General features: G+C 41.6%; 1 long non-coding RNA gene and 1 pseudogene across 2 annotated transcripts in view; both read right to left on the bottom strand.

Moving 5' to 3' along the window:
* Positions 1–11,522, bottom strand: part of LOC141373296 (uncharacterized) — a 46,658-nt gene extending 35,136 nt beyond the window's left edge. For both annotated transcript variants that reach the window (XR_012379122.1, XR_012379121.1), the window contains exons 1-2: positions 11,437–11,522; positions 9,630–9,771 (exon numbers count right to left, since the gene is read on the bottom strand). This is a non-coding gene — a long non-coding RNA (uncharacterized lncRNA). The remainder of the gene's footprint in view (positions 1–9,629; positions 9,772–11,436) is intronic.
* On the bottom strand, positions 1,524–2,559 carry LOC112821845 (eukaryotic translation initiation factor 3 subunit E pseudogene; annotated as a pseudogene).
* Positions 11,523–15,014: the final 3,492 nt, after the last annotated feature.

The following is a 15,014-nucleotide window of genomic DNA, read 5'->3' as shown; positions in this document are numbered from 1 at the left end:
TTTTTAAAAACTGTTGGATAAGCCAGTATCATCTTCCTATTTCAAAGTCTGCTGATCAGTAAACTTAATTCCAGCTGCTATTTCAATTCCCCTTTGGCATGTATCCTAACATATTTCCAGGTTCCAGGGATTAAGATGTAGGCAATTCAGGAGGCCTTTATTCAGCATACTACAACCTCTAAGGCCTTTACTAAAGACCTCAGAAGTTGTGCCATAGTTGTGGAGGTAAACTAGCTCTAAGGTAATGGATACTCTACATCCAACCTAACAAAGCTGTAAAATAAGCTCAAAAGAATTAAGCTAATCCACAAGTACATTAATACGTGCCAAACCAAATTTCAAAACTCTTTAAAGAAAGACAACACAATCCAGACACAAAACAGTGTGATGTTCATAATTGCAACCAAAAGTTACTAGACATTCAAAGAAGCAGGAAGACATGAGTCACAACCAGAAGAAAAATTAATCAATAGGAACAGACCCAGAAATGACAGCAATAATAGAATTATCAAACAAGGACTTTAAAATAGTTCTCATAAATATGTTCAAGAGGAAATGACATGAGGAAAGAAATTCCTCCAAACTATTATTCCAAACTATTATAAAGAAATGAATAAAATTTCAATGGAACCAAAGGAAATAAAAAAAAAGTCAATGGGTAGGCATAACAAGAGATTGGACACTGCAGAAGAAAAGATCAGTGAACTTGAAGAAATAACAAAAGAAATACATGGAGAAAAAAAAAGTCTGAAAAAAATGAAAGAACTTTAGTGACCTGCGGGACAAAATCAAGTAGTCAACTATATATGAAAGGGGAGCCCTAGAAAAGGGAGAACAGAAAATCTATTAGAAGAAATAATGGCCAAAATGTCCCCAAATTTAATAACTAAAAACATAGGTCCAAGACACTCAATGAAGACCAAGCAGAAAAAATACAAATAAAAGCACATCACAACACATATAATCAAAATTGCTGAAAACCAGTGATGAAAAAGTTTTTTTTTAAATGAAACACAGCCAAATTTATTCAAATTCCCCAAAATTTATACTCAATATGTTAATTGTTCCTAAAATGCAGGTCACCCTTTATATAATGGTTTTATTATTTCATCTTTATTTTATAGTTTTTTCATCTTGTCTTCATACAGTTCTTCAGTAGAAGCCAGAGTCCTGAGTTGCCCAGTTAGGAGCTAATTTGGAATCAATCTTGGCATCCAGCCTTGCATTTCTAATCAAATTTACAATCCACCTTTCAGCTTCTGGAGTCATGTTCAGTTTGTCTGCCAACATGTTAATGCTAATACACAGGTGGATGCGACAAAAAGTCTCATTTATGGAGCGCCTGGGTGGCTCAGTTGGTTAAACGACGGCCTTTGGCTCAGGTCATGATCCCGGAGTCCCGGGATCGAGTCCCACATCAGGCTCCCTGCTCAGTAAGGGAGCCTGCTTCTCCCTCTGACCCTCCCCCCTCTCATGTACTCTCTCTCTCTCATTCTCTCTGTCTCAAATAAATAAATACATCTTTAAAAAAAAAAAGTCTCATTTATGAAGAGATGAGCGTTTTCAATGAAATCCTCAAGACAAGCCACCAAGAAGAAGTCATTCACAAGTACTGATTCACAGTTCCTTAGCTTTTTCTGAGCCCCATCAAAGTCAGAGTTAACCTATAAGCATTCGACAAATTCTGTAATTGGGTCTTTATATGTGTAAGACTCCTGTTGAATAACTTTAACAAGATCTTTTAGCACCTGTCGGCATTTCTGAACATCTTTGTTATGACGGCTGTAGTCAAATAGCGCAGAATATGTGGACACATTGTCTGAATTGCATTAAGATACTGTGGCTGGTAAAGGAAGAGATCAATTATATTATCACGCCCTTTGGAGTGGCTGAAGAAAACGAACAGAGACCAATGGATGAGCCATGTTCGCTGCTGAAGAGACTGAAGTGGAGAACTCACAGAATTATTATCTATGATCTCTTTTAACCATGTAAGGTCTTCCATAGCTGCATCCCAATTCTGCATTAAGATTTCAGAGGCCAATTTTCCCCAGAGTGAACTCAAAGCACTTCTGTCTGTTGCTGGAACCAACACTCTAAAGAAGTAAAGATACTCTGCAGCTCCAGAGTAACTCCCACATTCATATTGAAATTTCACATACCTGTAGAGTGTATCTAAATATTCCTGCCTAAAACCATGCTTGTCCACCAGGTAGTCAAACAGCATCCAACCATCTCTGGTTGACTGCAACTGCCTTGTAGTTTCTGGATCTTCAAATATCTTCACAATTGGTTCTGTTTCTGCCTGAAGCTGTTTCAGTTGTGCAACAACTGTGGTTCTTTTTTCTCTCAAAGCATGGGGAATATCATCAGAATAAAGGTTTTTGTATACATCTATAGCAAAGTCTACCATGTTGGTATCACTAAGGAGATCCAATTTCCCTGTAATAATTCTTTTTCATTATATATCTCTTTTACGGAGAGAAACTCAAGCAACGGAAAGACTAGATGCCAATCCAAAAAGTGTGCGATGCGAGTAGTCAAGTCATACTCCGCCATCTTGCCAAGTAAAAAGGGTTGAAAAAGTTCTTAGAAGAAGCCAGAGAAAGAAAGACACTTTATAAACAGGGGACAGAGACAAGGATAGTCAGACTTCTTGTCAGGGACAATGCAAGTCAGAAGAAAAGGAGAATGCATTGTCACGGTGCAGGAAGGGAAAAAAAATGTCAAAGTAGAATTCTATATCTAGAAAAAATATCCTTCAAAAATGAAAGCAAAATAAGACTTTTCATCTAGGAGACCTATACCATAAGAAATGTTTAAGTAAGCCTTTCAGGTGGAGGCAAATGATACCAGTTGGAAACCTGGATCTATGTAAAAGGGAAGAAGAACATCGACGTGGTGAATGTGTATGTAAAGATAAAATATATGTTTCCCTAACCTAAAATTTTCTTTTAAAGAGAATGGAATATTTAAGGCAAAAATAATAACAATGTATTATGGGGTTTATTATGCATGTAGAAGTAAGATGTATGGCACAAAGTGCATTAAGGACCCAAAGGAAGAAATGGAAGCATACTATTATAAGGTTCTTAGGTTATACATTACAAGATATATCATGATTTGAAAGTAGACTGTGATGTTAAAGGTGCATATTGAGAACTCTATACCCCACTCCACCAAAAAAATAAAGCAGCAGCTATTGATAATAAGCTAATAGAGAGAAAATAGAATGTAAAAATACTAAATCCAAAAGAAAGCCATGAAAGAGGGGGAAAATAGCAGATAACCCAGTAAAAAACAAAATAGTTAAGATAGTAGACTTAAATCCAACCATATCAGTAACTACATTAAATAAAAACACTTTAATTAAAAGTCAGAGATTGTCAGACAGGATAAGAAAGCAAGACCCAATTAAACATTGCCTCAAAGAGATCTAATTTAAATATAAAAAAGGTTAAAATAAAAGGATGGAAAAAGATATAGTATACAATATCAATAATAGGAAATCTGAAGTGGCTCTATTAATATCAGACAAGGGGAACTTCAGGATAAATATAACCAAAGAAAAAGAGGGACACTTCACAATGATGCAAGATCAATTCATTAAGACATCACGGTTGTGTATTCAACTAAATGTGTATTCACAGAGCTTCAAAATACACAGAGCAAACACTGAAAGAGCTGAGAAAGGTTTCAAAATCTACAGTTATGTGTGATTTTGAAACTAAACATGGTGGGGTGTTTTTTGTTTGTTTTTTGTCAACAAATGGTGATAGGAAAACTGGATAGCCACATGCAAAAGAATGGAGTTGGACCTGACACCACATACAAAAATTAACTTGAAATGGGATCAAAGATCTAAATATGAGTTAAAGTTATAGAACTTTAAAGGACAGAGAAAAAACTTCATGACACTAGATTTGCATTGGTTTTATGGATATGACACCTAGAGCACAGGTAACCAAAGAAAATTAGATAAAGTGGTCTACATCAAAATGTAAAACTTCTGTGCATGAAAAGATACTATCAACAGAGCAAAAAGGCAACCTACAAAATGGGAGAAAATACTTGTAAATTATACATCTGATCAGGTACTGATAACCAGAATATATAAAGAAGTCTTACAGCTCAACAGTAAAAAAACAAACAACCCAATTAAAAATGAGCCAAGAACTTAGATAAACATTCCCCCAAAGAACATATACAAATGGTCAATAATCCATGAAAAGATGCTCAACATCACTAATTATCAGGGAAACCCAAGTCAAAACCACAATGAGATACCACTTCACACGCATTAGCATGGCCATTTAAACAACAACAACAACAACAACAAAAGCAGAAAATAACAGATATTGGTGAAGATGTGGAGAAATTGAAACCGCCATGCATTGCCGGAGGGAACATAAAATGGTATAGCTGCAGCGGAAAACATATGATGATTCCTCCAGTAATTAAACACAGAATTACCCTGTGATCCAACAATTCCACCAGAGAATGGAAAGCTGGGACTTGCATAGATATTTGTACACCCGTGTTCATAGGAGCGTTATTCACGAAAGCCAAAAGGTAGAAGCAACCTCAACGTCCATCGCTAGATCTGAGTAAACAAAATGTGGTAAATGTGGTACATACAGCAGAATAGTATCGAATCTTTTTAAAGAGGGAAATTCTGACATATGCTCCAATGTGAACAAGCCTTGAAGATATCATGGTGAGCGACATAAGCCCGTGTGGAAGGAACACAACCTCTGATTCCACTAATGGGAGGACTAATCACGTTCACGGAATCAGGAAGTAGAATGGTGGTTTTCAGGGACCAGGAAGTAGAATGGTGGTTTTTCAGGGACCAGGAAGTAGAATGGTGGTTTTTCAGGGACCAGGAAGTAGAATGGTGGTTTTCAGGGACCAGGAAGTAGAATGGTGGTTTTCAGGGACCAGGAAGTAGAATGGTGGTTTTTCAGGGACCAGGAAGTAGAATGGTGGTTTTCAGGGGCCGGGAGGAAGGGCAGAGGGGCATGGGGAGTTAAGTTAGTGTTTCATGGGTACGGAGTTTCAGTTTGGGAAGATGAAAAAGTTCTGGAGAGGGATGGTGGTGCTGATTGCACAACACTATGACTCTACTAATGCCCATTGAAGCGTAGGCTCTCAAATGTTTAAGATGGGAAATTTTATACTCTGGGTGTGTGTGTGTGTGTGTGTGTGTTACTACAATAAACAAAGAAGAGAAGGGAGGAGGAGAAGGAGAGAATTAAAGCATTTGAAAAGAAAGCCTCCATATGTTTTTGACTGAGATGATTAAATTTCTTTCTTTCTTTCTTTCTTCTTTTTTCTGTTTTTCTACATCAGAGGGAAATTCTTATATTGCAGTCTGGCCCAGTTCCCCAGCTCTGCTCTAGGAGAACTCCCATGTGCTAGAAAGCTCTGGCCAAGTGGGCCTGTGGGTCCATATGCTGGCATGGGAACACGTTTTTTCCTGACTTCCCAGTTTAATTTAGGGGACGGCACTTCACAAAGTGCTTAAACAGGAAGGAGAAATCACCGACACTGTTATTTTCTTTTACAACAGCTTCAAGATGCAAGCTAAAGCTCCCATTATCCTATGGAGATTATCCTATGGAGATATCCCATGGAGATTCCTCTAAAAAAATACTCATTTCCCCATTGGATTCAATGGAGAAGGGAACTTGGGCTGGTTCTGCAGGTGCCGATGGAGACCTGGGTTCCTGGTCCTCATGGGCTCTTGCAGTGATAAGTCACCCTGTCCTCCAGGGGCCTCTTGTTCAGCCATGGGTGCTCCTAGTGGATTCAAGTGTTAGGTAAACCCCAGACTTGAATATGGGCTTCCTTTCTGAATAACTGGATAAAGGGCTATTTTATCCAATAATTAGTAGACCCTGTGGATATTTAATTCAACTTGGTAACAGTTCAAAGCTGATGCCAAAAGGGTGCCTTTAATAGAGCAACAGAACACAGGCATTGAGATAATAGTTTTTTAAAACGGGAATAACAGGGGCACCTGGGTGGCTCAGTCCGTTAAGCATCTGACTTCAGCTCAGGTCATGATCTCAGATTCCCAGGATCAAGCCCCCTGTGGGGCTCCCCGCTCAACAGGGAGTCTGCTTCTCCCTCTCCCTCTGCCCCTCCCCCATGCACACACACACATGCTCGCTCGCTCTCAAATAAATAAATGAAATCTTTTTTTAAAAATAGGAATAACATTTAAATAAAATATTAAAAAATTTAAAAATGGGAATAATCTTAATAACAACAATATTGGCTAACATTTGGAGTACTTTTCATATACTGATTTACTTAGTCCTCACAATAAGGCAGGTTTTATGACTGTCCCATTTCACAGATGAGGAAACTCAGCCACAGAGCAGCAAGGTAACTTTCCCCATCCCTAAATTTGAATCCCTATCTCTTGACACCTGCTTTCACCACGGGATGTCTCACTGAAAGGCAGAGTAGTTTGAGGCTTGCTCTGTGTTGCTGTATTTATTAATCAAGTCATTTTGCTAGCAAGCCATGGGAAACCAACTCAAATTTGCTGAAGTGAGTATGCGCATTTGTGGGTGGTATAACCAAGACCATAGGGTATAGCCAGTTTCAGGCACAGCTGTATCCAAGTGACCAAAGGGCAGTTATCTGTCTCTCTCTCTCTCTCTCTCTCTCACACACACACACACACACACACACACACACATACTTTTTCCACCTCTAGAGTCTGTTTACCCCTCTGCTGACAGAGTTAAAATGACTAGCATCACGCCTACATCTAAAAGTTTAAATTCTAGTAGAAAGAAAGAGCTTTTTTTCCCCCTCAGAAGACCCAGCATGAATCCTGGGATTGCGTCTTAGAGGCCTATCTTGAGTCACCTAATATCCCTAAACCAACCACTGTGGTCAAGTGGAAGGAAAACTTGCATTGGCCTGACCTGATCCAATTGCCCATCTTCATGTCTGGGGGTTAGGGAGGGCTTGGCTCCACCTTAAACTGTGTGAACCAAGAGTGAGAAAGGCCAATTATCCAAAGAAAGAGGGTGTGCACGGAGGGCAGACAAAAGTAGCATTCACTATTGCTGTCAGGAGGGCAGTCAACTACAGACCCAGACTATTAATTGGATTTCAAGCTGGAGTGTAGGGAATCCCCGTTTCATTGGATTGGATGTCCAGGAGCCTCTTTTTTCCCTACACAACTTGCTGACTAAAGTTCTTTCAGAGATTCTAACAGCTTTGAATTCATGACTCATGGATCACTTAAGAAATTGAGTCACTGCCATATTTCTCTTTCCATTTTGGACACTCATTCAACAGATATTGATGGAGCCCTAGCTGTATGGAAGGATCTTGAGATACAAAAGTGGTTGGTGTCAGGGCCCTCCCTTCCATTCCAGCCAGGGCTGATGTCCGTGGCCATTTGCCGTGGGTTTGCTTGACTTTGTAAATCACATGAAGCTTTTGCATTTAACGTTGGATTTTCCTATAACACCATGGGTAGAATTTCAAGTAGTAGCAGGTAGTCAATACATGTTTGCTGATTGATTATATGACAGTGAAGATCCATCCTTCTGTATTTATTATTTTTTTCTCTATTGTTTATCTGCTCCTAGACCGATGGATCACGAGTGTTGGAAACCTCCCACTATTTTTCCAAGAACAGTGATGTAATGCTATTCCTTACAGGTGGTGGACATGGAAATTATTTGCTGCGGGAACCCCACGTTTATTAATCATTTGTGTGGTGGTAAATGTTTGGGACTGGGAAGTCTCACAACTGCCTTTCTTCCCTTTCTGTGTTTTTGCTAATTTTGATCTGGAATTTTAATCTTATTGGGTTATTTCTGGTGAGGTGTTCAAAGACTTTCAAGTATCTCTGCATTTTTGAGCATTAGCTTCTTTCTGGTGTGTTTTACCTAATTTTTCCAAATATAGGACAATGACCATGAAAGCAGAAAAAAAACACCATTTTCTGTTCTTGAATTTGATTGCATATTCACAACTTCCACTTAGTACCTCTCTAGTTACTAGGTTCATTTCAATGTCATTTTCAAGGTGCCTGCCAAAATTATAATCATTTCAATCTAAGTTAATATACATTTAGGGAACAAGTTGGTTCATTTGACTTAAACACTGGACCTCAATATCTGTGCTGACACATGGCTCAAAGCTCCTAGTACAGTTATTGTAGAGCTAGGCTACTGCATATCATTTAATATATTTATTAATTCATTCATCAAATATTTACTGAACACCTACCATACGTGAAGGTGGTCAAAGGCACAGACTTCCAGGTATAAAAGAAACAAGTCCTGGGGATATAATATACAGCATGATGACTATAATTAATAATATGTACTGTCTATTTGAAAGTTTCTAAGAGAGTAGGTCTTAAAGGTTCTCACCACAAGAAAAAAAAAATTGTAGCGATGTGTGGTACGGATGTTAACTAGACGGATGTTAACTAGACTTCTCGTGGTGCTCATTTCACAATACACATACGTATCAAATCGTTATGTTGTACACCTGAAACTAGTGTAACATTATATACCAATTATATCTCAATTTTAAAATAGATATAAGTAAATAAATAGGTTCATACTTCATTTGCTAGGAAGAGATGTAAAGCAGGCTTTGGGGGAGAGTCATGGGAGGGCTTTAGCTTGGGGGATGTATTAGTCAGCTTGGGCCACCATAACAAAAATATCACAGCCTGGGGGCCATCAACCACAGAAATGTACTTTCTCATAGCTCTGGAGGCTAGAAGTCCAAGATCAAGGTATAGGCAGGTTTGGTTTCTCCTGAAGCATCTCTTTAGCTGACAGGTGGCCATTTTCTTGCTGTGCACGTGCATGTGTGGTGTGTCTCTACGCCCATCTCCTATTCTTAAAAAGGCACCAATCACACTGGATGAGTGTTACCCCTACAAACCCATGTTAACTCAAGCACACCTTTAAAGGCCTTGTCACCAGATGAAGTCACATTCTGAGACATTGAAGATTAGGGCTTCCACATATGAATTTGGGGAGGACACCACTCAGCCCATAGCAGAGGGGTTCTGGAAAACCTCTCTGAGAAGAGGAGACATCTGAGCAGAGACCTGAAGAAGGAAGAAGTCATGGCTGTAGGGTGAGTCATCCAGGAGGGGAGCACCTCTGGCAGGGGGAGAAAATGAGTGCACAGATTCAAGGCTGGAATATCAAGGGGGGATGGTAGCTGGAGCCCAGTGAGGGAGGCCGGCTCATGAGGAACCTTGGAGGCAGGGTGAGGACTTAATGCTTTTTCTTCTGAATGTCATTGGAAGTCACAGGAGTGTTTTGAGCAAGTCCGAGACATAATCTCACATATGTTTTTAAAGGATTATTTTAAAATTTACAACAGATTTTCTGCAGGCTCCCAAGAATTCAGTGGGAAAGATCACACTGATCATGAAGCCTGGAAGAATTTCTTAGAATAGTTAAGAGGTTACTCTTCACTGATTTTTTAGCAATGTCTTCCCCCTCAAGGGTTAAGGTATCAGCTAAGAATTATTTGGAATACTGGACTGCTGCCAAGGCTTCTCCTGCCACATTCACTGATGCTGAGTTTATAACAAGGAAATATCCGGCCCCATGTGTACATACCCTTTTCTTGAAGGAAAACTTGGGTTATGATGATCTGGTTTGCATTAATTTATAAGGAGTGATGTTAAATTGACATCACTTGGAACAACTCAAGTCAGGGCAAGCTCTGAGGTGTCTTTTCCCTCTTTGACAGATGCCATCTCTAGACGTACATGAAGAAACAAGAGAGTGAAAACGGTTACTTTGGAAATTCTGAGCCACTTCTTGCCAAAAAACTAAGGGATCTGCCCAAAGCAGCTCCCACACATCACACCTAGACCCTATTCTGAATTAACCAGACAGGGCGAGCTAAAGCCCCACATACAGGAAGCCTGCATGACACTGGATTATACATAGACCACAAACCAGCAAGGTATTTCTTAAGGTACTTTAAATGGCCATATCCATTTTTACAGCGCAGTTATGTTGTACTCTGATGCAAGCACAACGCTCAATAGAAAACATATTCATTGAATACATTAGGAGTCATTTTCATGGGAACTTGTAAACACCAACCATCAATTTTCCCTCTTATGCCTCCATTAAACTTTGTTACTGAGGGCTGCCTTCCAGGATCTGTAAAAAGTTTCCTCATATAAAAGACTATAAAAATATTAGATACGCACATGCACATACACACAGAAACTTCCTACTGAAATCTCCTGCTTAGAGTTAGTAAAATTTTAGCTGAGATAGGTGACATGTCAAAAATAACACTCGGTCACTTTTTCAGTCTCTCTTCTTCTTTTTTAAGATTTATTTATTTATTCTGAGAGAGAGAGTGAGAGGCAAGGGCAGAGGGAGAGAGAATCCTAAGCAGACTCCACGCTAAGCCTGATGCAGGGCTCCATCTCACGACCCTGAGATCACAACCTCATCTGAAACCAAGAGTCGGATGCTTAACCAACGATGCCACCCGGGGCGCACCTGTCTTTCTTCTTTTTGAAACACAGTATCTGTTTTACGAAGGGGGATATGGTAAGTAGAAACAAATTTAACCTGTTTATGCCCTGAAAATCATTTAGAGATCGTTGGAAACAACTTTAATATGAATATGAAAGCTTCCCTCACCCCCGCAGGGAGAGAAAATGGACTAACCTGTTTTGGCCAAACAATTAGAATTACATATGTGTGAATAAAGTCCTTAGTAAAACAAATCATCTGTTACGGAGTTTGGATTTCTGTATCTAAAGTGTGTTTGAACATTCCCCTAAAGACTGTCTTTGGACACCCGAAGAAACCCAAGGCACGACACAAACCAGAGGACATTTTCCACAGTCTTGGTACCGAAGGATACAAGGCAGAGCAGAAGCTAGCTTGCCTCAGCTGGGTTCTCAGTCAAGTATTTGGAGGCTATCCTCGACAGCTGAATTAAAAGACCAGGGCAGCAATAAAATAATCTTGTTTCATTGGCTTTAATAAGCAAAGGTAGAGATAGTTAGAGATCATTTATGCTAACTCCATCATCAGCGGAATGTGCTCCGTGCATTCTGAAAACAGGAAGCCTCGCTTTGAGTCTTACTATTAAGTCCTTGCTGTGCAGGGGTGGCAAGTGTTATTAAGTTGTTAGATTAGCAAGGTTCTACTGCATTTTCGCTTTAAGCTAGAGTGCTTTCACAGCTGAGCTGTAATGCTCTGAAAATGCCTACATAACAAGATCCAGACATGGAGCTGAATCCCAAACGGTAAACGGCCAACGGCATTTATACACTATTACCTTGCTTGAAGCCATAAAAAGTCAGCACGTCTGAAAAGACACTATGCCTAAATCCAAAAACATAGAGGAAGCCAACACAGAAAATAGGTGGCTCTTTCCATAATAACATACCTTTACAGGGCGGGAAGGTAGTTCCGTTTGCTAGAGAATACCAGCGTGAATTCCAGTCCCTTCTTAAGAAGGCAAGTAGGAAGAATGAACCTCAAGTATCCTATTGATGACTAAACGTTACATTTAGCTCCCAGGAGTCCATGGAACAGAATTTCAAGGAATTGCATTTAGCCTGCTGGCCAAGTGGGACTTGTCCCATACTTGAGTAAACACGAGGTTTCCTAATAAACTGCCTTTCTGAGAAATCTGAAGTACTAAATCCCTAAATTCACGCAAACCTGAATTTCTCCGGCAGGAAAAGGAATCAAATCGTAGAACGACAGAGCTAGAAAGAAAACCTAAATGCACCTGACGGCAGATAGCTAATGGAGTTTGAGGAATCACATTTCAGAAAAGTACACTTCAGGTGCCAGTTGAGGTGCTCGTTGGCCGAGGTGCCTGGATCCATGAACCAGTTGAATCTTGTACAAACCCAATTTGCCTTGGCTTGACTCAAAGTAGTCTGACTTTCGTTTCTCATGTGATTGATGCAGTTGAGAGGTGTGCTCCTGGACCCATGCTGGGGAACAAAGAAGAAGACCTGGCCTTGGGCTTGGGAGGTTGACGTGAACACACACACCTGCAGCAAAGCTGAGAAACAGTGGTGGGATTTTAGGGGTGGGTTTAAATAAAGTTAGGAAGAGTTCAGTGACTTGCGCCCTAGGACAGAAAGGTAATTTGTTTCTTTGCTTCTGTGCTTGAGGTAGCTTCTCAGAAAACTTTAGGGCAGGGCCAGTGACGCAGAAGCATTTCTGAGTCACAATATCAAGAATGTAGGATCCAAAAAGATGCGTGGAATCTATCAGTGACTACCTTGGCAGCATCCAGTGTTATTTAGGGGGAAGCTACTACTGTTTCCTAGGAGGATGAATGATGACATTTCACTGGCTAGCTTTGCAAACTTGGGGATGTTAAAATGAAATGAAACCTTTGCACATGACCCAAAGCCACAGTCATTGTTTTAATAACACAGACAAGCTCCGAGAATCCTTTTTGGTGCTAATGATTCCACTATTCACAAACTAACACTGATGTTCTTAATTGTATTACATAGAATTTTTTTTTAAATGAGGAAAGCCTGAAAAAATAAGAAAAATGTTATCTTCTAAAGGGAATACATAAAAATAAGTTTCTGACTGTATCTGTTATCCCATTACCAAGGAATGACTGGGTAGATTTTCACTGTATCAGACGACATGTATGGAATGATCTGACTTGAAATATGGGCTCCCCTGACTTGCACAAAATTTACTTGGAGTTAGGTCCTGGAGGGCTACCTCAAAGAGAATGTCAACCATCACTCAAAAAAAGTGGAAACTCCTAGAGTGTGTGGGTAGGGGTGGGGGGAGGTGACTGCCAGTGACCGATGAAGAGATGCACCATATGTATTATCTTAGGTCAGGTTCTCCCAGAAATGGACTTGGAAATGAATATTCATGGGCAAAGATTTTCTAAGGAACTATTCCCCACGGCAAATCAGTTGGGGGCGGGGGGAGTTGGGGGAGGACAGATAAGCAGCATAGAGAACCAGAAGAAGCCAAGCCCGGAGCCATTTCAGGCCAAGTCCCAGCCTTAACCTGCCCCTGGGAGAGCTGTGGAATAGAAGTCATGCCTCAGTCTCTGTCCCAACTCTGGACAAAAAACTGGGCTTTCTTTTTTTTTTTTTAATATTTTATTTATTTGACAGAGAGAGACACAGCGAGAGAGGGAACACAAGCAGGGGGAGTGGGAGAGGGAGAAGCAGGCTTCCCGCTGAGCGGGGAGCCCGATGCGGGGCTCAATCCCAGGACCCTGGGATCATGACCTGAGCCGAAGGCAGACGCTTAACAACCGAGCCACCCAGGCGCCCCCCCTTTTTCTAAATAAGAACTGGGCTTTCATATTGGGCACCAGCCAGTCATCGACCAAGCCCCCCCCCGCCAAGGAGCATACCAGTTTCCAGGTACTTCTGATTTGAGTCTTCCGAAGAGTCACTGGAGCTAGCTGTTGGAAGCAACCATACAAGCCCAGAGCAGACCACCTAAGAATGGAAAAAGGATTTTGAGGGGATCAGGTAGAGCCTCAACAGTATTCACCCCGTGTATTAAAACCTGTGGACAGGACAAGAAATAGATATTTCAGACAAGAAATAGATATTTCAGATATGAGTCCAAAATTCCCAGGGCCCAGGACACCAAATTGCAGAAGCAACTCTATGCAGCTTGTCCTTCTTCTCATGCTGCTCTTGGGGGGCCCAGGGCATGGGACTGCTCCGAAGGCGAAGACACACGTCTGACCCAAAGCAGCTAAGAAGCCTCTTTCTTACTCCACCTGTGTCTGGCCGAACCCCTTTTCTCTTTGATGACAGGAGAGTCGTTGAGAAGACTACAGCATCACGGGGGAGACTGTGATGCAAACAGGGTAAGGGTGTCATGAAAATGGCAGTTAATTAGGACTGGAGGAGCCATGGAAGGCTTTGGGGGCAGGGAGATGAACTTTCCTTTTGGCCTGGAAAGTCCCCAGAAGTCTGGTAGGTAGAAGAGAGCAGGAAGGGCGTCCTGGAGGAGGAGGACAGATTGGGCAAAGGCACAGAGGTGAGACCTGGTGAGCACCGTTACCCACAAGGCAAAGGCCAGCTGAGGGAGCTGCAGTGAAGATCACAGCGCAGAAGGTGGCCCACCGGCCGCCCGGGGCCTGAAAACTGGGTCATGGTCTTACGCCGTCTCCCAGACTCCTGCTTGCCCCAGCTTCCTTCTGATTCTCTGCCCAATTCCCCACTCAGACTTGCTTTCCATCAAGCTGTGTCGTGCACTGGACCATCCTCCTAATTAGTACGTGCCAGGTTCCAGCAGCTGACAAGCTTTCAATACAAAGAAACAAATGATACAAGCCAGGACAAAAAGCAGAACAAAATAAAGACAGCAGGGGGTGTTTTGAGTGAGCGGCATCACGGAACAGGCAAATTTCAGAGACTTTTTGGAACAGGGGAAACCTGATGTGTTAATTAGGAGTCTACTTCAGTAATAAGACCCCTCAGGAAGGGCGATGAAAGAAATGGAAGGGGCAGCAGAGGGAAAGGCTCAGGCAGAACAGGGCGACGGTGTACGACGGGAGGGAGCTGATGATCCTCTGCTGTCTTCTGTACGTCTGTGGTCTGTCGGGCTCCGAAGACAGACAACTTGGACTTTGGTGTTTTGTAAAGCACCACAAATAAAGAGCTTCAGGTATAAACAACAATGCAGTGAATGCCCCCAGGTCCCAATTCAACAGGAAGTATTGCAGCCTTACCAGCTCCCGCTGGTGGTGGATTTGGGCTTTCCAGAGCAGACTGGACTCAGAGGAACCGTTTGCCGCTGAGATGGGCCAATAGAAGGGTTCAAAACAACAGGAAGTATAGCAAAGGAGGGAGGCACCAAAGCAGCCACAATGAGGAAAGGGGGGGGGGGGCTTGCAGAGCCAAAAGCCTGCGTCCACTGGAGCCCCAGCCCAGGAATCAGCCTGGAGTGGTTCTCACCCCAGCTATGCACTTGCCTGCTCTATGGTTAGACCTTCCAGCTGGT

This window comes from Callorhinus ursinus, unplaced genomic scaffold (genome assembly GCF_003265705.2).
Source record: "Callorhinus ursinus isolate GAN/ISIS: 27379988/994484 unplaced genomic scaffold, GSC_fseal_2.0 scaffold8, whole genome shotgun sequence".
NCBI classification, from domain to species: Eukaryota; Metazoa; Chordata; class Mammalia; order Carnivora; family Otariidae; genus Callorhinus; species Callorhinus ursinus.
The sequence above is the reverse complement of the archived record's forward strand: the minus strand, read 5'-3'. Positions and strand labels throughout refer to the sequence as shown.